Source organism: Ovis canadensis, chromosome 1 (assembly GCF_042477335.2).
Source record: "Ovis canadensis isolate MfBH-ARS-UI-01 breed Bighorn chromosome 1, ARS-UI_OviCan_v2, whole genome shotgun sequence".
NCBI lineage: Eukaryota > Metazoa > Chordata > Mammalia > Artiodactyla > Bovidae > Ovis > Ovis canadensis.
The window spans coordinates 248,671,234-248,683,582 of NC_091245.1; the positions used below are offsets into that span (position 1 = coordinate 248,671,234).

The 12,349-nt window shown below is 42.3% G+C and overlaps 1 protein-coding gene and 1 non-coding gene across 5 annotated transcripts in view; both read left to right on the forward strand.

Annotated features, from left to right (window-relative positions):
- SLC9A9 (solute carrier family 9 member A9) overlaps positions 1-12,349 on the forward strand; it is a 651,239-nt gene that overhangs the window by 494,729 nt on the left and 144,161 nt on the right. The window lies entirely within an intron of this gene.
- Positions 599-670, forward strand: TRNAG-ACC (transfer RNA glycine (anticodon ACC)). The gene has a single exon. It is a non-coding gene; the product is annotated as a tRNA-Gly (tRNA).

Below are 12,349 nucleotides of genomic sequence, written 5' to 3' on the forward strand. Positions count from 1 at the left end.
TCAGAAGTCTCCTGCATTGGCAGGCGTGTTCTTTACCACTAGCACCACCTGGGAAGCTCATGAAACATGTAGAAAAAAATAGCAAAATGCAGAGGTAAATATGACTATAGCAATAATTAAATATGGATGAACTAAATGAATGAAAAGGCAGAAATTATTGGAGTAGATTTTAGACAGATAAAGTCCTTCTAGATTCAAAGATACAAGTAGACTAAAAGACAAAAAATGGAAAAAGATATACCATGGACATAGTAACTGTAAGAGATCTGGAGCTGAATACTAATAGAGGATAAAATGGACTGTCTCACACATCACACTTTGCTAGAGATTCCTTTATAATGATTAAAAAAAAGGGTCAATTATTAGGAAAATATAACAATTTTAAAGACATGTTCTTAACAACAAGGCCCCAAAATACATGAAGCAAAACTGATAGAATGGAAGAAAGAAAGGTTAAAGAAAAATATTAAAGAAATAATGGTAGAAGTTGCTTTCAGTAATTTAAAAAATCAGAAAGGGATTTTGTGAATTACTGCAGCTTGAGAAATACCACCCCATGCCACACGGCAGCCATATTGTTTTCAGATTTCAAGTTCACTCCCTGGTGGCTCAGATGGTAAAGCGCCTGCCTACCGTGCGGGAGACCCAGGTTCGATCCCTGGGTCGGGAAGATCTCATGGAGAAGGAAATGGCAACCCACTCCAGTAATCTTGCCTGGAAAATTCCATGGACTGAAGAGCCTGGTGGGCTACAGTCCATGGGGTTGCAAAGAGTCGGACATGACTGAGCAACTTCACTTTCACTTTCACTGTATTGTTATATCCTGACACCACAGGAAATAGGTATCTTCAACTAATCTCTTCATTTTAATCTTTCGTTCTCCTAAAAGTCCATTCTCACCAAAGGATAAAGATGGTTTTAGAATCTCCCCCATCATTGTTCATCTGCTTATTCAAGGTAAGCAACATACAAAGTTGAAAGGAAACAACCTGAATTTTAAAAGTGTTTTACATCTGGGCTCTATTACTTACAACCGAATTACCTCTGAGACCTTGGAAGAAAAGCTATGACAAACCTTGACAGCATATTAAAAAGCAGAGACATCACTTTGCAAGCTATGCTTTTTCAATGTACGGATGTGAGAGTTGGACCATAAAGAAGGCTGAGCACCAAAGAACTGATGCTTTCAAACTGTGGTGCTGGAGAAGACTCTTGAGAGTCCCTTGAACAACAACGAGATCAAACCAGTCAATCCTAAAGAAAATCAACCCTGAATATCCACTGGAAGGACTGAAACTGAAGCTCCAATACTTCAGCCACTTGATGGGAAGAGCTGACTCATTAGGAAAGACCCTGATACTGGGAAAGATTGAGGGCAGGAGGAGAAGAGGGTGACCGGATGAGATAGTTGGATGGCATCATTGATTCAATGGCCATGGTTTGAGCAAACTCCAAGAGATAGTGAAGGATAGGGAAGCCAGGGGTTCTTCGGTCCATGGGGTTGCAAAGAGTCAAACACGACTGAGGGACTGAACAACAGCAAAGGCTGAGACCACCTAAAGTCCCTTCTGAGCCTTACATGAACTGCTTTCACCAAGCTCACCATCAGGACGTCAGAAGGACCCAGATTGCTGAGGTGGTGAGGTCCACCTCACTGCTTCTCTAGATTACAACTTCAGCTTCCAGAAAGCCTTCTGTGAGCTTTTAACATTTTCTATAGACTTCAGTAGTTTAAGATGGAGCATTTAATAAAGCACATTTTGCCTTTGGATGTAATAAGAGGATTTGGTTCTAGACCACTTTTATGCCTCCTGTGTAGGTCCTAATAGGTCTGTGAAATGATCTACGCTCCTAATATCTGCAGTCAGCAGATTTTCCAAGTGAAAATCTGAGCCAGTCTAGGGCTGGGAGCCTTTATGTCAAGTTGGGCATGAATATGCAGATGCCCTAGAGAAACAGTTTAAAAGGCAGTTCCAGTTTTTATGGCTGGAAACAGAACTCTGTGTATGATTTGTTTATTATATTCAGGAGTTCCTTGAGAAATTTCATGTCTCTACAAAGTTCCTAGTTCAAAGTAAGAACTTTCTGCATCTGCATGCTTACACATATGAAATATTCTATTTTAGCCTGAGTTTTGGTAGGAAACAAATGATACATTCAAATTGATTCATTTAAAGGAAGTTAATAAAGGAAATATTTAGAAAGATGACTTAAGAAAACCAGCAAGGGATAGTGCAGCACCCTGGGACTAGAATCAGTGGAGAGCAGTTACAACCTGTACCTGAAAGGGCAGGGAAAGGGAGTATTGGCCAGAACCCAGAGAGAGCAGCTGCATGGAGCAGACTGACAGCAAGAAGCTGAGGCTTTGGGAGAGAGACACAGTCAACCATGGTGACCTAGCAAGGAGGGAGCCTGGAATAAACACCCTGTCTTCATTCACTTCCCTCCTTCCAGTATCTTGGAAGGAGTACTTCCCTTCAGCCAAAACCAATCCAGAGTCAGAGGGCAAGAGAACACACTTGAGGCGGTTCACCTTGGTGAGCATCCCAGATCACAAGACAATGTGGAGGAGGAGGGAGAGAGGACATGGGGGGCAAATGGAAAAAGTCACACAGTTCCCAAATCCAGGGATGGGGACAGCAAAAACAACTGTGAGGTTCTCTTATCCAATATCAGGACTACAGTGAGGCAATCAAGGTAGGTAAGATTTACAATTTAAGAAGATGCTCGCTCTCTGGATCAGGCTAAGGTTGAGCACTTGCCTGATGGGGTCACCTAGTGCCAGCAAGCAGAGACTTGATTACCAAAATAAGACCAGATTTAGCCAGAGAATTGGAGTTGTTTACAATAGAATGTCAGACTTTATTTTTGGGGGGCTCCAAAATCACTGCAGATGGTGACTGCAGCCATGAAATTAAAAGACGCTTACTCCTTGAAAGGAAAGTTATGACCAACCTAGATAGCATATTCAAAAGCAGAGACATTACTTTGCCAACAAAGGTCCATCTAGTCAAGGCTATGGTTTTTCCAGTGGTCATGTATGGATGTGAGAGTTGGACTGTGAAGAAAGCTGAGCGCCAAAGAATTGATGCTTTTGAACTGTGGTGTTGGAGAAGACTCTTGAGAGTCCCTTGGACTGCAAGGAAATCCAACCAGTCCATTCTGAAAGAGACTGGCCCTAGGATTTCTTTGGAAGGAATGATGCTGAAGCTGAAACTCCAGTACTTTGGACACCTCATGTGAAGAGTTGACTCATTGGAAAAGACCCTGATGCTAGGAGGGATTGGGGGCAGAAGGAGAAGGGGAAGACAGAGGATGAGATGGCTGGATGGCATCACCGACTCGATGGACATGAGTTTGGGTGAACTCCAGGAGTTGGTGATGGACAGGGAGGCCTGGCGTGCTGCAATTCATGGGGTCACAAAGAGTCGGACATGACTGAGCAACTGAACTGAACTGAACTGAACTGAACAATAGAATTAGCAGAGGGGATATATTACCTTTTGATATGTAATTATAAAAAAATTGTTAAAAAATTTAAAAATATCTCTTCAGAGACTTTAAAGCTATCTCCTCAGAGACTTTAAAAACTTCTCTTTAGACTTTTCCCCAGAGATCCAAGCAGATAATACACTAGTTATACATGAACTGTCCAGAAGCTAGTGCGTTTAATGGCCTGATGTTGGCATGAAGCACTGGATTTGGACTGTTGTTTTGTGTGGCTGTGTTATTGATTCCAACTGCACATTTTTTTACATTCTATCATTGCTGAAGTCAATCTTGTCTTATAATCAATGGAGTCAGAAGTGCAGTTAGTAGCATTTTTCTTCTTGCTGTTTAGTTGCTAAGGCATTTCCAACTCTTTTGCAATCGCATGGACTGTGGCCCACGAGGCTCCCGAAGTATACAAAGTAATAGTGTACCTTGTAATGGCATCTTTGATTTGGTGAAATTTAGTGTCAGTACTTTGAGCATCTTCCCTGGTGGCTCAGAGGTTAAAGCATCTGCCTCCAATGCGGGAGACCTGGGTTTGATCCCTGGGTCGGGAAGATCCCCTGGAGAAGGAAATGGCAACCCACTCCAGTATTCTTGCCTGGAGAATCCCGTGGATGGAGGAGCCTGGTAGGCTACAGTCCATGGGATCGCAAAGAGTCGGACACGACTGAGTGACTTCACCACCACCACCACTTTGAGCATCTAGTATGGATTTCATATCTAGCATGTAATAATGGTTGTGATGTATTCTCAACAGGATTTCATGAATGAATGAATGAACAATTGAGCAAAGGAGGGAATGAATGAAACAGTCCTCCTGTCCTAGCAGATATTTCCTTTTAGGACTTGGATAGTGTGGTGTCAGGAAAAAATATTAGTTCATATACAATAGTTTAAGCTATTATCGGGCTTTCCAGGTGATGTTAGAGGCAAAGAACCCTCAGGCCAATGCAGGAGACATAAGAGACATGGGTTCAATCCCTAGGTAGGGAAGATTCCCTGGAGGAGGCCATGGCGACCCACTCCAGTATTGTTGCCTGGAGAATCCCATGGACAGAGGAACCTGGCAGGCTATAGTCCACAGGGTCGCAAAGAGTCAGACACAACTGAAGCGACTTAGCACTGATGCCTGCATGCAAGCTATCATCATGATCTTCTGGAATGATAGGCTAAAAAAGCCTGAATGTTGCATTAGCCATGAGTATTCACTTAATGCTCATTATTTCATTTTCCGCCAAATTGATGCGAATTCTGTATACATGCTATATACACTTCCTGTAGTTTTCATGATAACTTGAAACTGTTTTATAGCAAATTGTCACTCACTCATCTCATCTTCCTCTTTATCATCTGCTCTAAGATAACTCTTTCTAACACGTTTTCATTAATTTTCAGCTTACATTGCTGATTTTACCCTCTGAATCTGAAATCAAGGTGCAGTTTCCAGGGTCATTCTATTAATAGCATTAACCATGAATTCTTTACTTAATGTTTTAAAATTTCATTTCATTTGAACACAGTCCTGCATGAAGGCATACATTTTAGTCTCATGGTTAATAGCAGCTGGTTTAGCCAGAGAAAACATAATTCTTCTAGTGATTTACTTTAATCTGTTGCTGCAGGAAACTAACATTATTTTCTTCTTTTTGATGAGTCATGTAGTAACAGCTTCCTATGTTAACCAATATCTCTTCCTGTCAATTAAATTAAGATATTTATTCATTTTTAGCAAAAAACAATATTGAGACTGGTATTTCTGACTTAACTCTCTTCTGGAGATAAGCTTTTCATTAATACATTATGTCACAAAGCTGAATATTAATTACTAATAGGATCATATGGCCTTAAAAAGTGTTAACCACCCCAAAAGAGAGTAAGATTTCAGGTGTTTTTAGAGGTTATGTATCACCATCTACTTCCAATTTGGGGTTTAAGTAATAGTCTTGGCAGCCATTATTTACCCCAAAGCTGTTTCCATTTCAATTTTAGTGATTTATTAGTGTTGGTGAAACAATCTCCTTTGGCTATTTTTTTCATGTTTACATCCATGTGGTTAATAATTCTGTACTATCTGCAGAATGTTGGTGACGGATAGCCAGAAGCAACAGATTTACTGGTGCAAAATTATTATAGAACCCAGTTCCAAGTGCTTTTTAATGGCTAGCTTAAAGAAACGTGTTATAAATCTTTTTTAAAAATTTTAATTATTAAGATACATGGTATTACAATAACTTCAGATCATCTTGTCAACCTCTATCTGCTTTAGATAAAGCATGCATTTTATCTAACAAAGCACTCCATTAGCACTCAATGTGTGCATGCATGCTCAGTTGCTTCAGTCATGTCTGAGTCTTTGTGATCCCGTGGACTATAGCCCACCAGACTCCTCTGTCCACGGGATTCTCCAGGCAAAAATAGTGGAGTGGGCTGCCATGCCCTCTTCCAGGGAATCTTCCTGATCCAGGGATCAAACCCGCATTTCCTGGGTCTCCTGCATTGCAGGTGTATTCTTTACCGCTGAGCTACTGGGGAAGCCCATACGCACTCAATATATATTGGCTATTAAGCTTATAGCTGCTTTTTCGCACTCTTCCTTACTCCCATACTCCATTGTGCCCTCTCACCAAGTACCTTGGTGACCTTTAGGTTGGTCACCTTTAGGTGACCTTTAGGTTCTTACCTCTTTCTATTCTCAGGAATAAGCCTGGTCCAGTCACTTGTACTTTGTATGAATACAAGTCCAAATATTACCTCTACCAAGTCCTTGCCTTTAGGTCTAGTCTTCAGCTGGGAATGAAGCACTTTATCTCATCCTAAGGAAGTTCAGGCATTAGTAGTTAGAGATGGTCATGATGTGGGGTGGTAGCCTTCTCAAAACATGTTGTAGATTACCTGCAAGAGTTAAAACCTAGAGGTAAAGCCATGGGGGCCAAGAGTTAAAGCCAATTTGGGATGAAGAATTCAGGACAAGCGACTGGAATTTTTTTTTTTTTAAGCAACTGGAATTATACCTTTTGCATCAGTTGTCTTATCAATAAATATCCATCAACTTTGCAAAGCTTTATTGTTCTCTTAGAATTATTTCCAGGACATCATCCCACATACATGTCTCTTGGTCATCATTTACTCCGGCTGGGTCAACTTCTCTCCAGGATTAGTGTTTAGAGAAATATAATAGTTCGCTAAATGTATGTTTTGTATATCTCCCCCTCATTTTAAAGTCCATTCTTGATTCTTGTGGATGATTTCTCATGGGTAGAGTATATTCCTTGCATCAAGAGAATATTCCCGTCCAAGGTCCTTCCCACTGAAGTCTGAGCATATCAAAGAACAGTGTGAAGCCTTGCTCTGAGGGGATGTCCAGACCCACATCATACACCATGTGTGGTGTTTCCTGGAGAGCAGGGTTCAGGCCACAGTTCTGCCTGGAGTTCCTTACAGCGTGGGCTGGTTTGGAGTGAGGGAAGGAGATGTACCTCCGATATTGTCATGGGAGCCTATTTGTTTGACTGTGAAGTAACCTCGATAGTTTCCAGGTTTTAAGTTTTCCACTTCTCACTCAGACAGCTGACAGTCTGGGATTTATTTTCAACCACTTTGGGTTTCACACCCACATTGAAAGCAGGCTGCTACAACCACTTTATATTCAGTAATAAAGTGTCTCTCTTTTTTCTCATCCAACATCTTCAGTTTGACATTGAGAAGACACCCCACCTGATAACACACTAGAATTTAAACAAGCTAATCCACTTGAAAGGATGGTTTTTCTTGAAAGGGGATGAGCACTTGGCTCTGATAAATCCCTAATTGCCCAGGCAGGGCACCCAGAGTGAAGCCCTTAGGGAAGAAAGGGCAGATCCCTTGATAAGTTATTGCATCTGTCTTCCCACCAAAGTGTGTCAGTGTGCTTCCAGTTCAGTCAGTTCATTTCAGTCGCTCAGTCGTGTCTGACTCTTTGCGACCCCGTGAATCGAAGCACGCCAGGCCTCCCTGTCCATCACCATCTCCCAGAGTTCACTCAGACTCACGTCCATTGAGTCAGTGATGCCACCCAGCCATCTCATCCTGGGTCGTCCCCTTCTCCTCCTGCCCCCAATCCCTCCCAGCATCAGAGTCTTTTCCAATGAGTCAACTTTTCGCATGAGGTGGCCAAAGTACTGGAGCTTCAGCTTTAGCATCATTCCTTCCAAAGAAATCCCAGGGTTGATCTCCTTCAGAATGGATTGGTTCGATCTCCTTGCAGCTTCCAGCTTAGGTCAAAAGAAATTAGTCTGTATGTTCAGTCTCAATCCACTTTCTAACTGACTCTTAGCTGTAGTCTGAAATTAGCTTACATCTTGGTAGAACTAAACACTCCAAACTCAAGGGAAGCTTTGCCAAATTTATAGAACAGGATGTAGAGCTGCCTTTGTGTCTGTGACACATACTTGTTTATTGGTGTTTATTTTTCAAATAACATAACGTTTTCAGCATACTTTTATGTTCCCAAATGTACTTCTAAATTTTCAGAGTATAAACACTAGTCCCATCACTCATCTACACATCCAGAGCTTGCCTCTGCTTCTCAGTGTTTGCACTGTAAATAAGCCTCCACCGGAGGAAGTCACATGGAAATGGACTTTGAGGTCAGGTGATAAAGGGTGAAACACAGCTCCATTGTGGAGATAATCACAGTTCAATCTTTATCCAGGAGGCCTAAGCAGCAAAGACAACAACATCCACAACCACCACAACCGAACAGCAGCTATCACTTCTGAGCACCGTCTCAGTGAAGTCCTGTGCTGGCCCCTTACATGCATCAACTCACAACACCCCCATGCAATAGTTGCTATTTACATTTCATTTCATGGAAAGAGAGGTACAGCTTCTTGCCTATAATCACACAGATAAGTGGTGGGACCAGCTTATCAGAGTGTCTAACTCCTGATAATCATGCTATATGCCTCTTGTTAGCTGTTACCTAGTACTTTCAGTACGCTGTGTCAACACACTATTAAAGAGAGAACAGATCCTTCTCTAGTCTGATCAGCCTGACAGTGACTCAAGAAATCTGTTTAGTCTCATATAAAACAAATATCACATGGGCAGTCACGGGACATCAAGACAGGAATGTGACATGAAACCTTGATCAGACAAGTCCCAGGGATAGAAAAGTGTAACCCAGCAGAGCATACAGGAGACCAACAGATGACAGTGTGTCCATTTGCTGGTGGAGACCCAGAGGGACAGCTCTGCTCTCAGCAGCATCCCCAGACTTCCCAGTATCTTACTCATCCACGTGAGTTCACAGTCACATCAAATACTTTATGTCCCCAAATTATGGAACCTCCCTTTCTCCCTTCACTTCAGTGGCAGATATATTATTTTATCACTCCCCAAATTTAACATCAGAGTTGCTTCTGAGTACACATTACCCTGTGAGGTCTAAATCCAGTCTTCTGATAGAAGTGTCAACCGTCTACCCAGTTACTTATCAAGGGGACTCGCTATCACACCTCTGTGATATCCATCATTCTTTGCTTGAAAGCAAACAAGAAATGGTGGAGCAGGTAACTTTTCTTGATACTGAGCTTACATGGACTACATTTGAGTAACTTCCATGTGGCACTGTCCCGTGTAATCGATATTAATCCAGACTACAATTTTTCTACATCTATTGCCACAGCCTTCATCCAGAAAATGTTTACCTCTTTTCAGACTGTGATAAATTACCCATGAGAGCCTCCTTCTTAAGCCTCTCTGTAGCCCTTCTTAAATAAGATGTCCAAACTGTCTTCAGATACTGAATGCAGTACACCCTCTCCAGCTTCCATGACCATTCCCACTCCACTGATCTTGGCCTTGAAATGCCCATTTTCTCTTATGGTTCAGCCTCCACTTCAGAGAAGCAAATAGTTTAAACTGTTGAGAGGGAGGGGCTGCTTTTCTCTAGCTTATAAGAATGTAGAGAGCTGACCTTGCTTCACTCACAAGAGAAGTGCTCAGAACTTACTGATGCTGAGGTTCTGTTCCAACCTCCTAATAGGATATGCCTCAGGGCACATTACCAAAATGGAGACATGGGGGAAGTGATAAATTAGGAGATTGGGATTAACATATACAAAGTGCTGTATGTAAAATAGGTAACTGTATAGCACATGGAACTATACTCAATTTTCTGCAATAACCTATATGTGAAAAAGAATATATATATATACATGCTTGCATGCTCATGCTCAGTTGTGTCTGACTCTTTGGGACCCCATGGACTATAGCGTGCCAGGCTCCTCTGTCCATGCAATTTTCCAGGCAAGAATTCTGGTGTCGGTTGCCATTTCCTACTCCAGGGGACTTTTCCAACCCAGGGATAGAACTTGCATCTCCCGCATTGGAAGGTGGATCCTTTACCAACTGCGGCGCCATGTAAGAGACATACATACATATGTCTTCCCATATATATAGGCTTCCCATATACATATATGTTTGTATACATAACTGATTAACTTTTCTGTACAACTGAAACTAATACAACACTGTAAGTCAACTATACTGCAATAATTATTTTTTTAATGAAAGAAAATCCACACATATTCCTCCCATATATAGTTAATGGCAGGGATGAACCATTCAGATATCCTGAGTAGAAACTCAGAAACCTCTCAGTAGATTCCTCTCCTTCCCTCCAGGTCAGTCCACCACATATCACAACCCCTGGCTCCTCCATATACAAATCTCTCAAATCCATCTCTTCTCCACTACCGCTATCTTAACTTTGATTCTTGCATGGACCATTGCAGTAGTCTACTAAATGACCTCTATACCTCTAGTTTATCAATATCTCAATTTTGCAAGTGGTTTTCTAGAACATGAATGTGAGTACTTCAACCCCTACTGCCTACAGGAAAACAAAACAAAAAACACCCTCCTAAGCATAGCATAGCTTGAACATACAACATTCTAGATGTTCCACATTCGAGATGTTCAAGCTGGATTTAGAAAAGCCAGAGGAACCAGAGACCAAATTGCCAACATCCTCTGGGTCATCAAAAAAGCAAGAGAGTTCCAAAAAAATATCTACTTCTGCTTTATTGACTATGCCAAAGCCTTTTTGACTGTGTGGATCACAACAAACTGTGGAAAATTCTGAAAGAGATGGGAATACCAAACCACCTTACCTGGCTCCTGAGAAACCTGTATGCAGGTCAAGAAGCAACAGTTAAAACTGGACATGAAACAACAGGCTGGTTCCATATCGGGAAACCGGATGACCAGATCATGGCATCCGGTCCCATCACTTCATGGCAAATAGATGGGGAAACAATGGAAACAGTGAGACACTTTATATTTGGGGTTCCAAAATCACTGCAGATGGTGACTGCAGCCATGAAATTAAAAGACATTTGCCCCATGGAAGAAAAGCTATGACCAACCTAGACAGCATATTAAAAAGCAGAGACATTATTTTGCCAACAAAGGTCCATCTAGTCAAAGCTATGGTTTTTCCAGTAGTCATGTATGAATGTGAGAGTTGGACTATAAAGAAAGTTGAGTGTCTAAGAACTGATGCTTTTGAACTGTGGTGTTGGAGAAGACCCTTAAGAGTCCCTTGGACTGCAAGGAGATCCAACCAGTCCATCCTAAAGGAAATCAGTCCTGAATATTCACTGGACTGATTCAAGGACTGATGTTGAAGCTGAAACGCCAATATTTTGGCCACCTGATGTGAAGAACTGACTCATTTGAAAAGACCCTGATGCTGGGAACGATTGAAGGCAGGAGGAGAAGGGGACGGCAGATGATGAGATGGTTGGATGGCATCACCGAATCAATGGACATGAGTATGAGTTAACTCTAGGAGTTGGTGATGGACAGGGAGGCCTGGTGTGCTGCAGTTCATGGGTCACAAAGAGTTGGACATGATTGAGTGACTAAACTGAACTGAAGCATAGCATTCAATATCCTTTATGATTTGGCCTCAAATTACTTTCTGATTTCACCCAGAGTGACTCTTCCCTCCTCAACATACATAATAACTCTCACAGTCTACTTGTACAGTTATTTGCTATGTCCTAAATCTACTTTCGGAGAAGGCAATGGCACCCCACTCCAGTACTCTTGCCTGGAAAATCCCATGGATGGAGGAGCCTGGTAGGCTGCAGTCCATGGGGTCGCTGAGGGTCGGACATGACTGAACGACTTTACTTTTGCTTTTCACTTTCATGCCTTGGAGAAGGAAATGGCAACCCACTCTAGTGTTGTTGCCTGGAGAATCCCAGGGACGGGGGAGCCGGGTGGGTTGCCATCTATGGGCTCGCACAGAGTCGGACACGACTGACGCGACTTAGCAGCAGCAGCAAATCTACCTTGCTCGTTTAAATTTCTAACCTTTTGCCCATGCTGTGCCCTCAGTCTGGAGTGCCCTCCATCAACCTCTCTTTCACTAAATGTTCATGAGGTGTGGGTCCCAGTCTATTAACAGTGATGCTCTGAGCTCAGGATGCCTAAGGCACTAACTCACCATATCCCTCGTAGAGACCTCACAGACATTTCCCCTACTTAGGTCAACGTGTCGGCTGGACCAGCCCTTGTGGTCTCAGTTATGATTGCAGGACACACACTTCCAGAGACTATCAGGGAACTTTAAGGAACAAGACTCATTTCTCAGAGGGTAAACGTGGCACTCCTGAGGCCACACAGCAAAGTCATGGGGAGACAGAGAGAGAATAGGGATCTGGGGTTCTGCCTTTATTAGATCGGAGAATGGAGTATCTGGGTTTTGGGGTGCTCACTCTTTATTGGCTAATTAAGCAGGAATTCAGGGGAAAGAGAATCTGAGTCACTCACGCAGTCAGTCCAGTCCTCTGGGTTATCCTAG